The sequence below is a fragment of the Bombina bombina genome, chromosome 9 (genome assembly GCF_027579735.1).
Source record: "Bombina bombina isolate aBomBom1 chromosome 9, aBomBom1.pri, whole genome shotgun sequence".
Lineage (NCBI taxonomy): Eukaryota > Metazoa > Chordata > Amphibia > Anura > Bombinatoridae > Bombina > Bombina bombina.
Window position 1 is genome coordinate 239,251,194 of NC_069507.1, and position 21,504 is coordinate 239,272,697.

A 21,504-nucleotide genomic window follows, 5' to 3' on the forward strand; every position below is an offset into this window, starting at 1 on the left:
GGAAAGGATCCAATATCAATGGATTCCTACAGACCAATATCCTTGCTTAACAGCGATTATAAAATCATGGCTGGTATTTTAGCAGAGCGACTTAAAGGGATTATAGGAGGAATAATTAATATCGATCAGACGTGCCTATTCCCAAAGATTCTATTGTTATTACAGAATATTCCAATATATATACCAAAATTAGACATACAGAAATTGAATTCTAAATGCTCAGGTTTTCTATGGTCACTTAAAAAACTACAAATGTCATTGGCAAGATTAGCAGATCCTAAAGAGGCGGATTTGCCCTCCCCAATATCCAAAATTACAATCTGAAATGTATGTTTAAAATAGCGCTGGATTGGCTTACGGAAGCAGATTATATCACAAACTATACATTAGTAGAAGCATCAACTGCTCCATATTCATTAAAAGCATATCTACACTCTAATCAACATAATGTCATTAAGAAATATACACTGAAATATACTATCCATAACGTAGTACTGGCATGGAGTAAAGTATGTCTTAAATTAGTAATAAATGGTACATGCTCCAAATACTTGCCCATTAGGGGGAATCCAGAATTTAGTAGTGGATGTAATTCTCCTATATATAGAACATGGGCCTCTAAGAACCTGAAGAATGTGACGCAACTGCTTCATCCTCTTACTATGCAAATTAAAACATTTGATTCACTCTCAAGAGAATTTAATTTAGATAAAACTTCATTTTTTGCATATTTACAAATCAGACACTTCATATATAGTCGAAGCCTAACTCAAGATATAGATCCATAGCTCTGGAAAATGGGTTTGTTGGAGCCCATAATAAATAGATAACAGATGGGTAAACATTCATTAACTGCCATATATAGGACCTTGGTCCTGAAAGGTGCAGAAGTGAAATTCAATAAGGTATTCTGTTGATGGAAAACTGAATTTCCAAATATAAATATGAATTTTTTTAAAAAAAAGTTTTTTTAAGAGTTGAGAAATATTCATATGATATAGCAATAAGAGAGTCACACTATAAACTTTTAAATAGAGCATATCTCACACCCAAGGTAATGGCAAAATGGAATAGACAAGGAACAAATGTATGTTCTAGATGTAATTTTCCAAATGCTGATCTAATACATCTTTTTTGGAGCTGTCCCAAGATACAAAGATTATGGAGACAGATAGAGTTTTGGCTAAACAAATATCTGTTAAATAGGTTGCGTTTAGAAGCCGTCCTTATATTCTTTTTATACCCAGAAAACCCAGAAAAGGAAATGCTAAATAAGCCATTAATTAATACTGCCATCTTATTAACAAGACAGATGATACTTAGAACTTGGAAAGATAAAAACGCACCAAACATAGCATCATTCATTCATAATATATAATATATTGTATCAAATGGTATTAGATCAACATGATCCTTTGATTTTCCAAGAAAATAAACTAAAATCATTTATGGCAAAATGGGAGAAAGTTATTCTTGACCAATATAGAGATATTCAACAGGTAATAGATTATTTCCGCTCCTCCTCTCTCTTCCTCCAATTAATATAATCAGAGAACTATCCAAGTTATTGGAGACGACATCTCTACTAAATATAATTGAAGTATTACTCAACACACTCCAATAGCCGGGAGCTAAACTGCATTTTTTTTTTTTTTAGTGGTAATGATTGATACTAGACATAAGAAACGTCATGAAAAGAGTACAATAAAAATGAAATTAATGTTAGTAATCTTCTTCAGTAATATATAGGAGTTGTGTCTCCAAGGAAAAACAAGAAGCTATCTTTTCTGAATGAAGATATTATAGAAAAGGGAAGGGGCAATGACTGAGAAGACATTATAATAAGTGTTTCTTATATGGTATTGTTAATACCTCTTGTAAATGTAGAGGGGGGGGGTATATATGTGGTTTAAGTGTTTTCCCCCCACTTTTAATTCTAGGTTGTTGTTGTTGTTATTTGTTATGTTTTAAACATAAAAAACCCAATAATGTGAATACATAGGATGTATACAATGAGGCATTAAATGTATGGCGTATTTTGAACCGTGGTATTGTTAAATATTTGTTATGTCAAATATTTAGGTTAACATTGTATGTTTATATTACATTGTAAAACTGGGTTGCCACAAAATATTTGCATCTTTGCCTTGCATGGCAAAAAGACATAGATATTTTTTTATTTGATATACATTATTGGTTATAAATAAATAATAAAAAAAAATTGTATGCTCTGTCTAAATCATGAATGTCTAATTATGACTTTACTGCCCCTTTAATTGTATTGTTTTAGTCTCCAGTCAACAAACTGGGACTCTTTCAGTGCTGCTAGTTCTCTGGAAATAAGCTTCACTAAGCAGCATATCAAACCTATCTTCTGCTGATGAGAGTTAATAAGCTTGAAACAGCTGTCCAGAAGTGGTTTCTGTTTTGCTGCACTTACCCCATAAGGGATTCTGTAGTCAGACACAATATGGAAGCAAAAACTTGAGATACTGTATATCTATTTTGCATATCTTACCCAGGCTTCTCTGGTGCATTAGTAACAATGTATAGAGACTACTTCTATGGGAAGGCAGATGGGGATACTTGCCTAGATGTGCTGATTGTATATACAATAATTGTTATGGTTCTTACTTTTATGTAATGAAGGATTTTGATCTCACAGTTTTATCTCCTCCATAACTTAAATGAAAATAATATATATATATATACACACACACACATACAAACACATATAGAAATAGATAGCGGTAATCATAAGTAATCTGCTTCTTTTGCCAATAAGAATTTAATAAAATAAAAATAGACAGTAAATAAAGATGTTGTGTATGTAAAATGTACAATAAAGGGTTGTAGTCTGGTTAGTGAAAACTAGAGCCAGCTCAACCACAAGGCAACCCAAACAGCTATCTCAGGGTGCAAAAATAAATAAATGTCCATTAATAAGCCCATTCTGAGCCACATTTACTAACCACTTTTTTCATAATACCAGTTAGTATACTGTCTTTGTCACTCCTTTAAATTGCTCTTGCACTATTCTGCTTTCTGTCCCCAATCATATTCCCCTGCAAGGTGCAATCAGACTGTCACTACACACAGGTGTACCAGTAGCCAGTAGGACATGAGTCAGGACATCACAGAATAAGGTAAGAAAATACTGGAGACCAATTCTTGTGGTCAATGGTTTAATGAGTTCAGGGGGGGGGGCAATAAAATGTGATATATATTCTGTTTATTAGGACATTTCTGTATATGTTGGGGTCAGAGAGGTGATGGAACACTAGAGGAATGTGCAATGGTGGCAAGGGTGTGGATGAATGTTCCTTAGAGAGGAGCTAGTAATGATGCTGCATGAAGCCAAAGCAAATGTGACAGACGGCTACAGTAACAGGACTGCAAGGTGACCAGGGTACAGGTGAGAGCTGCCAGGATCAGAGAAGAAAGAAAAGACAAAGACCAGTGAGAGACAAAAAGCGAGAAACAACTGGATCAGTGAAACAACTGGATCAGTGAAACACCTGGATCAGTGAAACATCAGGGAATAGAGAGAGGAACAGCTAACATACAAGTTTCTGCCTTTAAATAACTAAATGTGTAACATGATTTGGGCACCTCAAGATTATTAAAGGACATAAAGGAGCAACAACAGTATGCTGCAATGTGCTAGCACGTTTTATAATTGCAAAATAGCTTAAACAGAATCATCTGCTAAAATTCCACAAATGGGGTTAAACACATAGTTAAAGGGACAGTCAAGTCCAAAAAAACCTTTCATGATTCAATTAGGGCATGTGATTTTAAACAACTTTCCAATTTACTTTTATCAACAATTTTGCTTTGTTCTCTTGGTATTCTTAGTTGAAAGCTAAACCTAGGAGGTTCATATGCTAATTTCTTAGACCTTGAAGGCCGCCTCTGCATTTGACAGTTTTTCACCACTAGAGGGCTGTAGTTCATGTGTTTTACATAGATAACATTGAGCTCATGCACATGAATTTAACGGAGGAGTGAGCACTGATTGGCTAAAATGCAAGTCTGTCAAAAGAACTGAAATAAGGGGGCAGTCTGCAGAGGCTTAGATACAAGGTAATCACTGAGGTAAAAAATATATTATTATAACTGTGTTGGTTATGCAAAACTAGGGAATGGGTAATAAAGGGATTATCTATCTTTTAAAACAACAAAAATTCTGGTGTTGACTGTCCCTTTAAAGTCAGGTCTGGGCCAGCAATGCACTACAGGTCCAGAGCTGAACATGACTGCTGAGCCAATCAGGGGCAACGAACGAGCACAGCCATCTATTACTAGGAATGTTAAAGGAAATGAAACCCCAAATTTTTCTTTCATGATTCAGGCAGAGCATGTGCTTTTAAACAACTTTCTAATTTACTTCTCCTATTTAAATTGCTTCATTCTTTTGGTATCCTTAGTTAAAAAGCATTCCTAGGTAGGCTCAGGAGCATCAGTGCCTTACTGGGTGCTAGATGCTGATTGGTGGCTGCACACAATTGCCTCTTTCCATTGGTTCACCAGATATGTTCAGCAAGCTCACAGTAGGGCATAGCTGCTCCTTTAACAAAGGATAGCAAGAGGACAAAGCAAATTTGAACAGAAGTAAATTGGAAAGTTATTTAGAATAATATGCTCTATCTGAATCATGGAAGCACAATTTTGGGATTTATGTTCCTTTAAGCTCAGGGTCAGCAGTATATTGAAGATCTGGAGATGACATTAAACCCCACAAATAGGTTCTGTGCAATAATAACAAGCTCTAGCATATTAGAGAATTGTATTTGTACTCATTTATGTGCATTTAACATACTAGTTTCATTTAAAGTAGATTAAATGTACCTGGTCATTGTGAAGTACCTCCTGTAATCTACAGCGCTAGCGACTGTGATAACGAGCTTTTAGTTTCCCATACACACTGGTCACCTCTGTGTGATGGTTAATGACTTTGCTTATTTTCATTATAACAGAAATTCCTGGACATTTACCTGTTGCTGTTCCAAGGAGGAAACCAGTAAGTAGCAATAATACTAACTGCTCAGTTCTTTGAAAAGCTCCTTTATCTGACTACCAGTGAAGAAGAAAAAGAACAAGAGACGTATCTTGGCTATTACGGTACAAAGCACTTAAAGAAATAAACTCCTCAGCATTATCTTCCTTTCAATTTACTCTGTGTGCTTTTTAACGATACTGTTTTGTCTTTAGTGTAACTTACAAACAGCTACCCCAACACTTAATTATGTTCTAATGTCTTCCTAATGCAGAACACAGTGCGTCTGTGCTGGAAACTCATGTTTTTACTGACACACAGGACTTAAAGGGACAGTCAACTCAAAAATGTTTATTGTTTAAAAAGGTAGATAATCCCTTTATTACCCATTCCCCAGTTTTGCACAACCAACACAGTTATATTAATAAACTTTTAACCTCTGTATTACCTTGTATCTAGACATCTTTTGACAGCCCCCTGATCACATGACTTTTTATTTATTATCTATTGACTTGCATTTAGTAGTACTGTGTTGTGCTAAATCTTAAATAACTTCTCGGGCATGAGCACAATGTTATCTATACGGCCCACATGAACTAGCAGTCTTCTGTTGTGAAAAGCTAATACAAAAGCATGTGATAAGAGACTGTAGTGGCTTAGAAATTGGCAGAAATTTAGGTTTAAACGTTATAAAGTTTATTAATCTAACAATGTTGGTTGAGCAAATCTGGGGAATGGGTAGAAAAGTCATTATCTATCTTTCTAAACAAAGTTGAATGTCCCTTTAACCCTGAAATGCATTTCAATTCACAAACTATTTCATATAATTAACAATGAAAACCATGGCTGCCCAGTCTTTGGGGGCCAACAATTTCCAAAGATGTGTCAAAATGGTCCCACCTGTTATTGTAAGTACGCATATCCTGGCATATGTCTGGCTCTTGAAGACTGGAATTGAGCAGCCCTATAATCTCACTGTTAGGTACATTAGAAAGGATTTTAACCTACATGCCAATTTGCTTAATTCTTTTGGTATCCTTTGCTTAAGAAATAGCAATGCACATGGGAGGGCCAATAACATGAGGCATCTAGACTTCCGGTGGGCGGTTCTAGAAGATGGCTGCTAGCATCTGTTGCTCTGAAGAACCCTGCTTCTAATTAGTATCCTGCTGTCACCATTCTATGCCATCTGCGTCTCCCTTGATAGGAAAGCTGTCCGGGAACCTTAGGCAGATAGAAGTACTTCAATCTCTTCTCCCACGGAAGTCATTTGTCTACAATAGACCCCAAGAGGGACATTTTGCATTGCAGGCCTACTGCCATAAGGAAATTAAGCCGGAGGGTAACTTGGCAGCACAGTTGCTTGCAGTTTTCCAGCCCGCATTTGACTGCTTGCTTTTGAGCTATGAGAAGCTATCTGAGCTGGTACAGGCCACGGTAAAGCCTAACCTCACATACAATGAGCCGGTACTCAAACAGGACCTCATGTGACCTACCCCGCACTCAACCGCACAGACTTTCCACAAGAGATGAATCACACGCTCCTACCTTAGAGCATTTAGCGATACCTGTCCTACCCCGGACACTATCCTCCGGGGTCGATACACAGCGGGTCATCACGTACACGGACTCCTCCACTGATAACCTGGGACGCATGGTTCCTGGCTTAAGTTATCCAATGACAAGCGACTGGGGCTTAATCTTCAAGTCTGCCCGACCTAATGCAGATCCTAGCGCTGGAATGATACTGGCCATGGCTATGGGACTCGCAACAGGGAACCTACCAGACGCAAGCCTGCAAGACATGCCTCGCTATTGCTCACATGAGAGATGTCACCGGTGGGGACAGAGAGGGGCCCGGTTAGCTACGGGAGTTGGTTGATCTGCAAACTGAAGACTTTCTGCTACGAGACCTGTTGCTTTCCGGTTTCAATTTGTGCCCCGCAATGTTGAATAGAACTTGATGCCTTGTGTTGATTATTGCTTCTCTAACCATACAAGTATATTCGTTTATGTTTTTATTTGTTTTTTTGTTATTTCCCCCCTGTGTACTTGACAGACATACTCCCTACTGTGTCATAGTCTTTTATTACTGCAGGAGAGGATGTGACATTTTGAGTGGCGGGAGTGTGGTCAATATATTGCATATAAACCCTTTTAATTTGTCAAACACCAACTCCCATGCATTTTATGGCTATTATGCTTGATGTCAAGCGCTGTTGGACCTATTGCCCTCCCCTGTTACACATGAAATGATATACGCCAACTGAAGGCTGCTAATTTTAGGATCCAATCTGTAACCACTTGAGTCTTTATGTGTTCGACACCTGATCTGTTTCTGACATGTAATATAGTTTCTACTCAATTAGTGACAAACCTGGCTGTGGTACTTACATTTAACTTGCAGGACAGAACCTTGGGGCGAACATCTGATTGTATGTTTTATTGACCGCAGCCACAATTTGTCAAACTGAAAAACATATTTCTCTTTCTAGTTTTTTGCCTGCCGCTCCTAGAATTCATAATCTCAGCGAGCACTACAGGATTTAGTAGACATAGTAGTTTTGCTGTTTGGATATTGTTTGGTAGGCAGGGTATTGTTTACTAATTACTCGATTTTAGTTTAGTTTAGTTTAGTTGAATTTATATTTAGATTCTAACTTAGGTTGTTAGGGGCACCTTAGCTACACGCTTTTTCATACAAATATAAGTAGCTATACTTAGGTTGATTCACAATTTCTTAGCGCAACAGCTACAATATTCTAACTATTGAATGAATCATAACGTCTATATAGCCTGCTTTACTTTCACTAATACTTGCCAGTTCTATGTATAAATAAATACACAAAGCAATGCGACAATCAATTTTGACATCTTACATTAGGCCCATTTAGTTTAGAATAATATTAACTACCTTGCTCTTTAGGTAGTCTAGTCAGTAGGAATACTTTAGGTTTAAATAAAAAATAAAAAATCTCAGCGGTATAGATATTCAGGACACAATGCAGGATCTCAGTGGAGATTGAAAGTTTGCATGACTGTCATATAGATATTTCTGCACTGAGTTCCTAAATGATCTAATTTGTATCTTGACTAATGTATTGGTTTTCTTTTCTACCCTGCGTGGTATGACATCATATTATGTGTGTGTCTATGCTGTTGGATATAAATAAAAATTTAAAAAAAACATGAGGCATCTATGTGTAGCCACCAATCAGCAGCTCCTGATCCTATTTAGATATGCTTTTCAACAAGGATATTAAGAGAATGAAGCAAATTAGATAATAGAAGTAAAGTTGTTTAAAATCGCATGTTCTTTCTGAAACATGAAAGAAAAAAACTTGGGTTTCATGTCCCTTTAAGGAAACAATTAGAAAACAATTGTGAAAGCGTAATACTTTAATGATGACAAAACGTATTTGACACCACAACCATTACATGCGAATATCTAATAAATCATATCTAAAAGATTTACGCTAATGCATCATGATGTGTGCTGTTTAAAGCTGATAAGTAGGACTGTTCCTAGTTGGAGTCATGCATGGGATTGCCAAAAACAAGCTGTCATCAGGGTTTGAGCACAAATCACTCTTAAAGGGCAGCACAGGAATTCTAACGTTTACTGCTCAACCCCACCCACTGGTAATCCAGCACTAGGATTCCCAAAAGCCCCCAGCAGCAACATGGTGCAGTGTGCGTTGAAAGCACGCTGAGAGCCTTTTAGTTCTGTAAAACAATCTCAAGTGAATGGAGTCTCGAGCAACAATGGCATTATTGACTTGTTGCTCCAAGTCTGTTTATTTATTACCCTGGAGGCCACAATCAATAGACTTTGCACCACGTCAGCCTAATAAATCCCCGGCTTTTACTGGAGCTTTGCCAAGCGGCTGCGAGAAAATCTATGGCAAACAACCACTTCGAGCAGAAAGACGAGTGACAGCTGTATTAATTAATGAGCTGACTAACTAAGGTGTTTCTGAGATTACAAATCTGTGCTTTTAAAACGTCTACATATAGTTCAACCTCCAGCAATTAAGTAAATATTTTAGATCACAACTAGAATTTTTTTTGCCATTAAAGGGACAGTCTACACCAGAATTTTTATTGTTTTAAAAGAAAGATAATCCCTTTATTACCCATTCCCTATTTTTGCATAACCAACATAGTTATAATTATACACGTTTTACCTCTGTGATTATCTTGTATCTAAGCCTCTGCAAACTGCCCCCTTATTTCAGTTCTTTTGACAGACTTGCAGTTTAGCCAATCAGTGCTTACTCCTAGGAACTCCACGTTCCCAGTGAGCCCAGTGTTATCTATATGACACACATTAACTAACACCCTCTAGTGGTAAAAAAAAGTCAAAATGCATTCATTAAGGGGCGGCCTTCAAGGTCTAATAAATTTGCATATGAACCTCCTAAGTTTAGCTTTCACCTAAGAATACCAAGAGAACAAAGCAAAATTGGTGATAAAAGTAAATAGAAAAGTTGTTTAAAATTATATTTCCTATCTGAATCATGAAAGTTTATTTTGGACTAGACTGTCCCTTTAAATACAACTTTTTCAAAATGTTCTAGCACTGGTCTCTTCAGTATGAAGAAGAATTCTTATGTAACTACTCTTTTGTATTCTGCCCAGGTTTCATATAATTTACCTCTAACAAATTGTGGTTTGCCTAGAAAGGCTGAAGTGCTTACTGATGAATTTAGCAGCATAACCCTGCAACATGCTACACGGGGACTGCTAAGTTAGTGTAGGATAGATATGTGCATTCGGATTTATAAACATAGCATTGAGTTTATTCCCTGCCTCCCTCTAGGCATGGGAGCCGCCATGTTGAAATCTAATAATACCTTTCACTACATTCCAGTGCTGATACCTGCACTGAAACCTAGGTTCTAATATGGCTGCATCCATGATTAGACGAAGGAGCATGACATGATTAAGTGTTTAAACTAAAGATTTCTATCACACATATAAAAAAGAACCATTTCATGATGTCTTATTTAGCACAAAAAACAGGTTAGGTTAAAACGTTATTAATAAAAAGCCGTTTCACTGGATGTACTTGTTATTTTGGCTATGTTATTGTAACCCTGATATTTGATAATAAAGATTTCAGTCATAAAAAAAAGTTGTTTTACAACGCATAATTAAACATCTTATATTATAATCTCATAGTTCTTCATGTTCATTTAACTGTTTATGTGCACTAAGCATTTATAAATAACAAATGTTCCCTCAATTAAATTGTTTTACAAGAACAATAGAAAGGGCACCAGCCCTAGTTGGTTCAGTTCCTGGTGTGTGCTGAGATATTCTGCACAATCAGCTGTGATTGCCCCATGACGCTCAGCCAGCCTGTGAACCGTCCTTACAATGATACTGGTGCCAGTTGTAAGACAAAGAACGTTTCGCTCATACTTTGAAAACAAATGTTGCAGATCACTGGACTCTGAGAATTTGTTGGCCCAATGATACTTTATAGGGAAGGTCTGTAACTGCACTGAGAACACTATCATTATTTCCTGCTCTTCCATTACGTGACACGTTTAACTCACTTGCTGCCATACTATATATATATATATATATATATATATATATATATATATATATATATATATATATATATATCCTATATAATAAAAGGCCAAGTGTGTTTGTCCGAAGCTGTCATGCGCAGTAGAGACAGCACGAGGACAAACACACCTGGCCTTTGAGTCCCTGCCTAGCTGATGATCTCCGGCAGAAGAAGTGAGCGTGGCTGGGCGTGAGCGGGGGACGTGGCCGGGCGTTAATGGCCGCGAAGGGGGCGTGGTCGGGCGTAAAGGGGGCGTAAAGGGGGCCGCGGTCGCGTGGAAGTCAGATGGGAGAGAGATAGAGAGAGAGAAAGGGGAGAGGGATAGAGAGGGGAGGGAGAGAGAAGCAGCAAAAGAGAGGGGGGAGAGAGACAGCAAAAGAGAGAAGGGGAGAGAGACAGCAAAAGAGAGGGGGAGAGAGACAGCAAAAGAGAGGGGGAGAGAGACAGCAAAAGAGAGGGGGAGAGAGACAGCAAAAGAGAGGGGGAGAGAGACAGCAAAAGAGAGGGGGGGGAGAGACAACAAAAGAGAGGGGGAGAGAGACAACAAAAGAGAGGGGGAGAGAGACAGCAAAAGAGAGGGGAGAGAGACAGCAAAAGAGAGGGGAGAGAGAGACAGCAAAAGAGAGGGGAGAGAGAGACAGCAAAAGAGAGGGGAGAGAGAGACAGCAAAAGAGAGGGGGGAGAGAGAGCACAAAAGAGAGGGGGGAAGAGAGTGCAAAAGAGATGGGGGAGAGAGAGAGCGAAAAAGAGAGGGGGATAGAGAGAGAGCGCAAAAGAGAGGGGGAGAGAGAGAGCGCAAAGGAGAGGGGGAGAGAGAGCGCAAAAGAGAGGGGGAGAGAGAGCGCAAAAAGAGAGGGGGAGAGAGAGAGCGCAAAAGAGAGGAGGAGAGAGAGCGCAAAATAGAGGGGGAGAGAGAAAGCGCAAAAGAGAGGGGGAGAGCGCAAAAGAGAGGGGGAGAGCGAGAGCGCAAAAGAGAGGGGGATAGAGAGAGAGCGCAAAAGAGAGGGGGATAGAGAGAGAGCGCAAAAGAGAGGGGGAGAGAGAGAGCGCAAAAGAGAGGGGGATAGAGAGAGAGCGCAAAAGATAGGGGGATAGAGAGAGAGCGCAAAAGAGAGGGGGAGAGAGAGAGCGCAAAAGAGAGGGGGAGAGAGAGAGCACAAAAGAGAGGGGGAGAGAGAGAGAGCGCAAAAGAGAGGGGGGAGCGAGAGCGCAAAAGAGGGGGGAGCGAGAGCGCAAAAGAGAGGGGGAGAGAGAGAGCTCAAAAGAGAGGGGGGAGAGAGAGCTCAAAAGAGATAGGGAGAGAGAGAGCTCAAAAGAGAGGGGGGAGAGAGAGCGCAAAAGAGGGGGGAGAGAGCACAAAAGAGAGGAGGAGAGAGAGAGCGCAAAAGAGAGGGGGGAGAGAGAGCTCAAAGAGAGGGGGGAGAGAGAGAGAGCAAAAGAGAGGGGGAGGGAGAGAGCGCAAGGGTTGGGACCGCTGTACTGCAAGAAATGGCCCGTGTATAGGCAGTCCTTAAAGGGACATTGTACACTAGATTTGTGCTTGCATAAATGTGTTGTAGATGATCCATTTATATAGCCTGTCTGAGGGTATTTTTGTAACAATGTAAAGTTTTAATTATTTTTAAATAACATTATGCTGATTTTTAGACTCCTAACCAAGCCCCAATGTAAGATGTATACTGATGTATACAAACCTCAGACTGCTTCTGGTTGTGTAACTGGTCTTTTCATATGAAGGGGGGGTTCTATTAGCAGCCCCTTTCAGTGGGTGTCTCAGCCTAACCTCATCAACAGTGCTAAATTGGGGTTTTCTAAGTAAGTTTTTAAAAGGTTTTATACTAACATTTTCTATCAGTATCCGTGCATATTATTCTTTATACTAGTGTCTATTACATGCAGTTATATCAAAATTGGTATATACTGTCCCTTTAAGGCTTTTTCAATATTAATCAGCAGTGTCCATTAATGTTATAAAGAAACATAAAATATTTGATGCATATATATTCATGCGCTGAATACAACTGTTTTTGTTGAGCAGTGTACAGAAGTAGTTGTTCATATCAGCCAGTGAGGAAGTATACTACTGTATTACTTATGCATAAACATACATTCCTTTCATCATCATTTTTGATTGCAACTTTTTCCCCCCAGAGATTGCTTCTAAAATTAGTTTATTCCATGAAACCACAACCCATTCTGTAAAAATAAAATGCTTCCTCACATTTCTCCTGAATCTGCTACCCTCTAACGTAAGATTGTGACCCCTTGTTTTGCTATTTCTTTTTTTTTTTTTTTTAGAAAATGCTTTCAGCTTCCACTTTATTAAGTCCCTTCATATATTTGAAGCTTTCTATCATGTCACCTCTTTCCCTTCTCTCTGAACTATACATATTTAGATCATAGAGTCTTTATTTGTACGTTTTATATTTTAGACCATGTACCATTTAGTTTCTAGTTTATTTATACCCTTCTGGTGATATGGTCTCCAGAGCTGTACACGGTATTCCAGATGAGCCCTTACTAGTGATCTGTAAAGTGGCATAAGAACCTTGCTATTTCTGCAACTAATACCTCCCCCAATGCAGCCAAGTATTCAACTGGCCTTACTGGCTGCACTGCTGCATTGTCTATCAAATGTTAAATTATCTCAAATAATAAATCCCAAGTCCTGTTCCTCTTTAGTCACAGTCAGTAATGTACCATTGAGACAATAATGAGCCTTTGGGTTTTTGGATCCTATATGCATAATTTTGCTCTTGTTAATATTACATTTTAGATCCCATTTATTTGCCCAGTTTTTTTTAATATTACTGTTTATTTGATTTGCCCCTCCTGGAACAGTAACTCTGTTACAAATGTTTGTATAATAAGCAAACTTTCCCCTGAAGCCCACTTCCAATATCAGGTATGAATATGATAAACAAAACAGGCCCAAGAACTGACTCTTGGGGAACACCACTAGAAACTGACCCCTTATTTGAATATACTCGATTTTACTGAACCCAATTTTTTTTCTTTCATAATTCAGATAGGAGCTGATGATTGGTGGCTGCACATATATGCCTATATTATCGCCTATATTATCAGCTTACCCAATGTGGTCAGCTAGATCCCAGTAGTACATTGCTGATTTTTCAACAAAGGATACCAAGAGAAAGAAGCAAATTAAATAACAGGAGTAAATTAGAATGTTGTTTAAAACTGTATAATCTATCTGAATCAAAAAAGAAAAAAATTGGGTTTCATGTTTCTTTAATATACAGCTATCAAGTATATCTGCTTGTGAAATCCTGAGCATGATATCCCTTAGTCAGTCGAAAGAACAAACGCTGTGGCTAGAGTAAAACATACTAATTAGCTAGGCAGCGTTCATTTAAACAATCTGATTTAAGCTAATATAATCATTTAAATCAGAATGTTTGAAGATAATCAACAGATAAAATAATGCAAAGGCGACATAACTCATTTATCTTTAAATCTAACTTGTAATGAAAGAAAGGTAGGAAATGTATTAAAAATTGCATTAACAACATTGACTTGAAAATGAGTAGAAATCTTTGTCGTTTCTAAGTCTATTGAATTTAAGCTGACCCCATATAAAAAGTCCTTATAAATACATAAAGTGGTGTGTGAAAAGCAGGTTTTGTCATTATTAGTATTATCTATTTTATTTGTAAAAGCTGCACATTTCAGCTTTGTATCAAGGGCGTAACAATAGGGCCCACAACTCTAGGGGAACCATCTTGTACTATAATTAGCCATGGTATCACATAGTATGAGATGGGCTCCACCTACATTATGTCCACTTGCAAAGCAGACCCCACTGTGTAAGGATTTGTGGTAAAAGGGTCTCCAAGATGGCACCATCGTGCTGCTGTACAGGAAAACCTGCTACCATATTTGTACAGGATGTCTGAGCAAGTGCATATCCTTTGGTTTGTACTAACCAAGGGGGAAAAAAATATGCAAAGCCACAGAAAAGCAGCTTTAATTTTGTTATAAATCAGGCATGCTGAAAAATTATACTATCAGGAGTTAGAAATGGCACTGCCGAAATGGGTGCCCCACCACAGCCCTGAGGTCTTGTTACGCCCCTGCCTTGTAAAGCATCTTACCTCGTGACGAGCTATATGAAAGCTGACAAGGTTGTATTATTTATTTATTTTGTTCTGTGCATATGTTAGAGCAGTATTTTTCAACCAGTGTACCGTGGCACACTAGTGTGCCGTGAGAGATCCTCAGCTGTGCCGCGGTACACTGACAACAGTGCAGGGGTGTCCCTCTTTCAAATTTTTAAATATTGGGAGGTATGTGACAGGCTCATCAGGCATCATTTACAACCATGACATATTGACATTCATTCACAGACAATGATATGTCATGTATAGTTTGTAGGAGGCATGGCATGACAGCCCAGTACAGTGTGTGTGTGTGTGTGTATATATATATATATATATATATACTGTATATATGCTGTATTAGGCTACAATGTGTGATTTTGTAAAATTTTGGGATGGTGGTGTGCCACAGGATTTTTTATTGCAAAAAAGTGTGCCACAGCAAAAAAAAGGTTGCAAATCAGTGTGTTAGAGTGACCTGTTTTATCACAGGGATTCTTTCTACATTTTAATTAGTTTAATTAGTTTGTTCTGTAAGGTTTTAAAGGCAGTTACAAGATAAATCTGGCTACTTTTAAATGACTGTAAAGTTTAATCAATTAAAGACCAGTATCTAAAAATACTCTTTAAAACAGGGGCACTTTAATTCGTTTAACTTTACAAACACGCATTTTTTAAAATAAAATAAAAACGTACCTTTTGTTACGGTAAACAGACCACCAATCCTACGCCTGCGACTTTTTTTGTATTTTGCAGATCGATGACGAATCGGGCTTCCTCCAATCGTTGTGTGCCCCCATTGGCATTCAGCTCGTGGGGCATGCAACGATTGGTAAAAGACGGATTTGTCATCGATCTGCAAAATACAGTCGGAGATGCAGGCGGAGGATCGGTGGTATTTTTGTAAGATACTGGGCTTTAATTGATTAAACTTTATAATCACTTTGAGTTCGAGGTGTTGCATAGATTTTTTGCCTCAAGATAGTTTCACGAATGTGTTTTTCTTTTAATCTAGGCTAGTGACACTGATTCAAGGTAATAAATAAAATCAAAACAAAATTAGCACAAGGGGAATATGCCCCTGTTCCATGAGCTTACAATCTATTTGTTTTTTTGTGGACATTCTAGAAAAAAAAATGACATTTTGTTAAAGTCATGACTGATTTGTTATTAAATGTCAACTCACAAATCACCCATTCGTTTATAACAGAGTGATGTGTGCCTAGCAGGAGAGTTTATATTTATATTAATGTTGCATGAGGAGATCCAGCCTGTGAATTGTGAAATAAAATAGTGGAAGATACAGAAAAAAAACCTACGCTACCTAATGACCAAAAATACACTGGAGGAATTTTTGCAATCATCACAGTCACGATTCATGAAAATGGGATAACGTACACAGAGGGAAACATCTGGCCTCTGAGCAAAAGGCTTTCCCATCTAGTGCTGGGTCTCAGGATATTCCTCTGGTTACTATATTCTTTAGTGTAGAAAATACAATCCCCCAACTTTCAATGAACAGGCGGGGGGGGGGGGGGATCTTTCAGCACCTGCTGGTGACATTGTAGATTTGTCAAAGCACATGGGATGTTTCTTGCTCCCCCCTGGACTTCATGCAGCACAGAGTTCATCTGTCCTTATTAACCATGTGAGGAAGCGTGGGAGACTGCTGGGGGTTTTATTTCACTCGAGCCATCCATCAAACATGTCAAATTAGTAATCTGTTTGCCAGCTATCTTAGTACAAGGGTGTCCCTTTGTTTCAATTAGTTTTGGCTTGTGCAGTAATTGCTGAAAATCGCCTTTGAATTAATAGACTTGCCCCGTACAGCTATGCACCGCTCTATAGGACTGAGCTGACAACTCTGTGACAAACGCATTTAGTATCCAGAACGTGACGCTGTGTTCCCTGTAACTTATATAAACCAATGCTTTTTATAAAAAATGTCTGCAGTTCCACAAACTGATTTGAAGAACCATGAGGTCACTGCATGTGACATTGTGACACACTATTTAAGGTCTGTTCTGCAGAACACATAATGGATCTGTAAAATCAAACTGTGCAAATCTCATTTGTGTGATCACCCAGGCACTCAAATCTACAATAAATTTGCATTAAAAGTTTTTATATCAAGTGTATAATAAATCAATATAGTTTGTGATCTCTAATGACACTTCAGTTACAATAAAGTTTAATTTTCCCTATCAGACCTTGCAACTTTTGATTCATTTTTTTTTTTAATTTATAATTCTTTTTAGAGGTTGTCAGCGAATAACACAATGAAAGCAGATTACAGAGAAAATATAACATCCGTCATTATAACAATATAGGGCTAGATTTATCAAAGCCATTCTCCTCTAATATCGTCCAAAATAACGCATACAAACGGATCCTCATATTTATCAAAGCACTCTGCACCTATAATTGCGCAAATCGGAAAGAAACTTCTTCGCACTTCACTTGCATTCGCCTAGGCGCACAGGCGCGCTCCCGAGTGCACCAATATACATTAGTAATAGGCGTAATTTAACAGCCCGACCTACAAATACGCCCAGTTGCTTATTCATCATTGCTTTGCGCCGATAATTCCGGCTGTAATTGCGTGTTGTATATTTCTCCATACAGACTGAGGCGAACACCATTATAATGCATGCTTTTACATCTTGAGATGCAGTACTTTACTCTTTCAACTAATTTTTCAAAAGTTCAGCGCAAAGAAGATACTGTTATTCCCAGTAATCCACAGGCGCATATGGTACTAAAAGTTTTATATGTATATATTGATATATTCATTTTTGTGTCAACTTATGGCACAAACAGCACAGAAACATTGTGTAATATAAATATTAGCTAATTAGTTACCAAAAAAACGTTTTTTTAATAATCAAAATATGGCGGCGCAAATATTTATAGGGAGTAAATAGGGAGTAAATGCTGTTCCCGACAGGCGCAATTTATCATTACTATGCCGCAGCTCGCCTGCACAAAGTTACGTCTATTTTTTTAAAAAATTTAGGCGCATATGTGCGCCTCTCCGGAGGCGAGCTGGGGCGCAGTTACAGGCGAAGAACATACAGAGTTCGCCTAGCCTTTGATAAATCTAGCCCATAATATTGACATATGTGGAGTCTGCGTATGTAACTGAATGCTATCAGAAACAACAAAGATTTGTACAACAACAGTTCTATAAAATAGATTAGCGTGGAACCTCTCATTTCCTCATTTACATCATAGGGTCACTCATGTACCCAGGGAATCTTAAGTCTCATGAAGAGGAAAGCTGATGATACTAACGTTACTCTTGAACCATGGAATAACAATAGTAGTATAATACTGTATATATTTGAATGTAAATTAGGGAAGCCGACACGGTAGGTAAAATAAAGAATATTTTCTGTGAATTATTATAGGTAAAGTAATAAAGTAACTATCAGGCTTCTCTTGTACCTTATAGCAATATGAATTAGAAATATGTTAGGTTTTTCTACACTAATAATTTAGCCTATTATGTAAAACAAATATGACACTAAATAAGCTGCTGTCACCATAGTTATGCAACTTTAGGAAAGCAAATAACAAACATAGTGAAGTATATCTGTTAAGGAATAACATATGTAGACTATTATGTCGTTCCCAAGCTTCCCATACACCTTATACAATATGTGATAAAAATGTAGTCAGTTTTCCAGAAGCCATAGTGACTGTAAAGCTATTGTGTAAAGCTAACACTGCAATGGAATTCTGGATTTGTTAAGCTACAGATTGTTTAAGAGAGGATCCTACAATGGTTTAGCTTTTTATATAGTAGGGAGATAATATGTAGTAAACTTATTTGGTGAGAGGTGACATAGTAAGTTGTTATATGGGGGAGGAGATCTGAACTTTACAGAAGACTAAACCTCTCTGACATCCTTGTAAGAGAGGCTCATTGTGCAGAAGATCTGGGTTTTTACATTAGGGGATGTCAATTAACTCACTGATAAATAATTGCCAATTTTGAGCCCATGTTGAAAGTATGAGTGTGTCTGGAATGGGGTATTACGAATGTGTGGAGTTAAAGTGAGTAGAAGTAATAGCTTCGGAAATTGCTAATTCAGCACCTCATGATATATAGGAACAGATGGAACTGTGTTAAAAATTAAACAAAGGACCAAGGGAAAACTAGCACCTAATCCCCTCCATTTCTGGTGGGGATCTCCCTCTGTGCTGTCCAATAGTTGCTTTTCTGCTCCGAGGAGTCGGCCGCATCTCCCGGAACAGGGTCATAGCAAAATCGAGTAAGTTCTCTAGTGGCACCAGGTGGGTTAGTGTTGAGGTCAGCTGTAATTGTCACAGACTGTCCCCTTTATAGATAGAGTTGCTCTTTGTTGATTAATTGGTTGGTGCTTCTCCCTTCATCAAGTACTAAGGCTTCTGATTGTGTCATGGTTGTCCTTATGGCATCTGAAAGGCTTGTAAATTTAACTGACATCAGTGCCTCAAACTACTGTAAGGCTGCATATACATCTGAGAAGGCTTCCTCCACGTGCGGTGTCATATTTAAAGGGACACTGAATACAAATTTTTTTCTTTCATGATTCGGATAGAGCATGCAATTTTAATTTCTCCTGTTAAGTGTAGTCAGTCCACGGGTCATCCATTACTTATGGGATTATATCTCCTCCCTAACAGGAAGTGCAAGAGGATCACCCAAGCAGAGCTGCTATATAGCTCCTCCCCTCTACGTCACTCCCAGTCATTCTCTTGCACCTAACTAATAGATAGGAGGTGTGAGAGGACTGTGGTGTGTTAAACTTAGTTTTTATTTCTTCAATCAAAAGTTTGTTATTTTAAACGGCACCGGAGTGTGTTGTTTGTTCTTAGGCAGCATTAGAAGAAGAATCTGCCTGAGTTTTCTATGATCTTAGCGGTCGTAACTAAGATCCACTTGCTGTTCTCGGCCATTCTGAGGAGTGAGGTAACTTCAGAACAGGGGATAGCAGGCAGGGCCCACCTGCAAGGAGGTATGTTGCAGTATATTATTTCACTAAGAAAATACTGTCTATATTAAAGTAATATTTGAGCCTACACTGCAGTGAAAGCGACTAGCAGCAGGCTTATTAATAACACTTCATAATTTTCATTTAAAAAAACGTTTACTGGCATATTAATCGTTTTTTCTGAGGTACTTGGTGATTAAACTTTATGGGCATGATTTTTACCACATGGCTGTCGTTTTTTTCTGAAGAAAAACAGTTTACTGAGCTTCCCCACTGTTGTAATATGAGTGGGAGGGGCCTATTTTAGCGCTTTATTGCGCAGTAAAAATTTAGTCACAGTCTTCCTATTTCTTCCTCCATGATCCAGGACGTCTCTACAGAGCTCAGGGGTCTCCAAAACTAGTTTTGAGGGAGGTAATCACTCACAGCAGACCTGTGACAGTGTTTTTTTGACTGTGATAAAAACGTTAATTAATTAAATTGTTATCCGTTTTTTATTTGGGTATTAAGGGGTTAATCATCCATTTGCTGGTGGGTGCAATCCTTTGCTAACCTAATACATTTACTGTGAAAAATTGGTTGCTATAACTATTTTGGTTCTTTGTTATTTCAACTGTAACAGTTTTTTGTGCTTTTTAAAGGCACAGTAGCGTTTTTTATATTGCTTGTAAATTTATTTAGAAAAGTATTTCCAAGCTTGCTAGTCTCATTGCTAGTCTGTTTAAACATGTCTGACACAGATGAATCTCTTTGTTCACTATGTTTAAAGGCCAATGTGGAGCCCAATAGAAATTTGTGTACTAATTGCATTGATGCTACTTTAAATAAAAGCCAATCTGTACATTTAAAGAAATTATCACCAGACAACGAGGGGGAAGTTATGCCGACTAACTTTCCTCACGTGTCAGTACCTTCGCCTCCCGCTCAGGAGGTGTGTGATATTGTGGCGCCAAGTACATCAGGGCGGCCCATACAAATCACTTTGCAAGACATGGCTAATGTTATGACTGAAGTACTATCTAAATTGCCAGAATTTAGGGGTAAACGCGATCACTCTGGGGTAAGAACAGAGTGCGCTGATAATAATAGAGCCATGTCTGATACTGCGTCACAATTTGCAGAACATGAGGACGGAGAGCTTCATTCTGTGGGTGACGGATCTGATCCAAGTAAACTGGACTCAGACATTTCAAATTTTAAATTTAAGCTTGAGAACCTCCGTGTATTACTAGGGGAGGTATTAGCGGCTCTGAATGATTGTAACACGGTTGCAATTCCAGAGAAAGTATGTAGGCTGGATAAATATTTTGCGGTACCGGCGTGTACTGACGTTTTTCCTATACCTAAAAGGCTTACAGAAATTGTTAACAAGGAGTGGGATAGACCCGGTGTGCCTTTTTCACCCCCTCCTATATTTAGAAAAATGTTTCCAATAGACGACACTACACGGGACTTATGGCAGACGGTCCCTAAGGTGGAGGGAGCAGTTTCTACTCTGGCTAAGCGCACCACTATCCCGGTGGAGGATAGCTGTGCTTTTTCAGATCCAATGGATAAAAAGTTAGAGGGTTACCTGAAGAAAATGTTTGTTCAGCAAGGTTTTATATTACAACCCCTTGCAAGCATTGCGCCTGTCACGGCTGCGGCGGCATTCTGGTTTGAGTCTCTGGAAGAGACCCTTAGCACAGCTCCATTGGATGAGATTATAGACAAGCTTAAAGTCCTTAAGCTAGCTAATTCATTTATTTCTGATGCCGTAGTACACTTAACTAAACTTACGGCTAAGAACTCCGGATTCGCCATTCAAGCGTGTAGAGCGCTGTG

The 21,504-nt window shown here is 38.4% G+C and overlaps 1 protein-coding gene across 2 annotated transcripts in view; it reads right to left on the bottom strand.

Moving 5' to 3' along the window:
- The window catches only part of VTI1A (vesicle transport through interaction with t-SNAREs 1A), an 854,126-nt gene that overhangs the window by 106,381 nt on the left and 726,241 nt on the right, over positions 1-21,504 (bottom strand). The gene's annotated exons all lie outside the window — the stretch shown is intronic.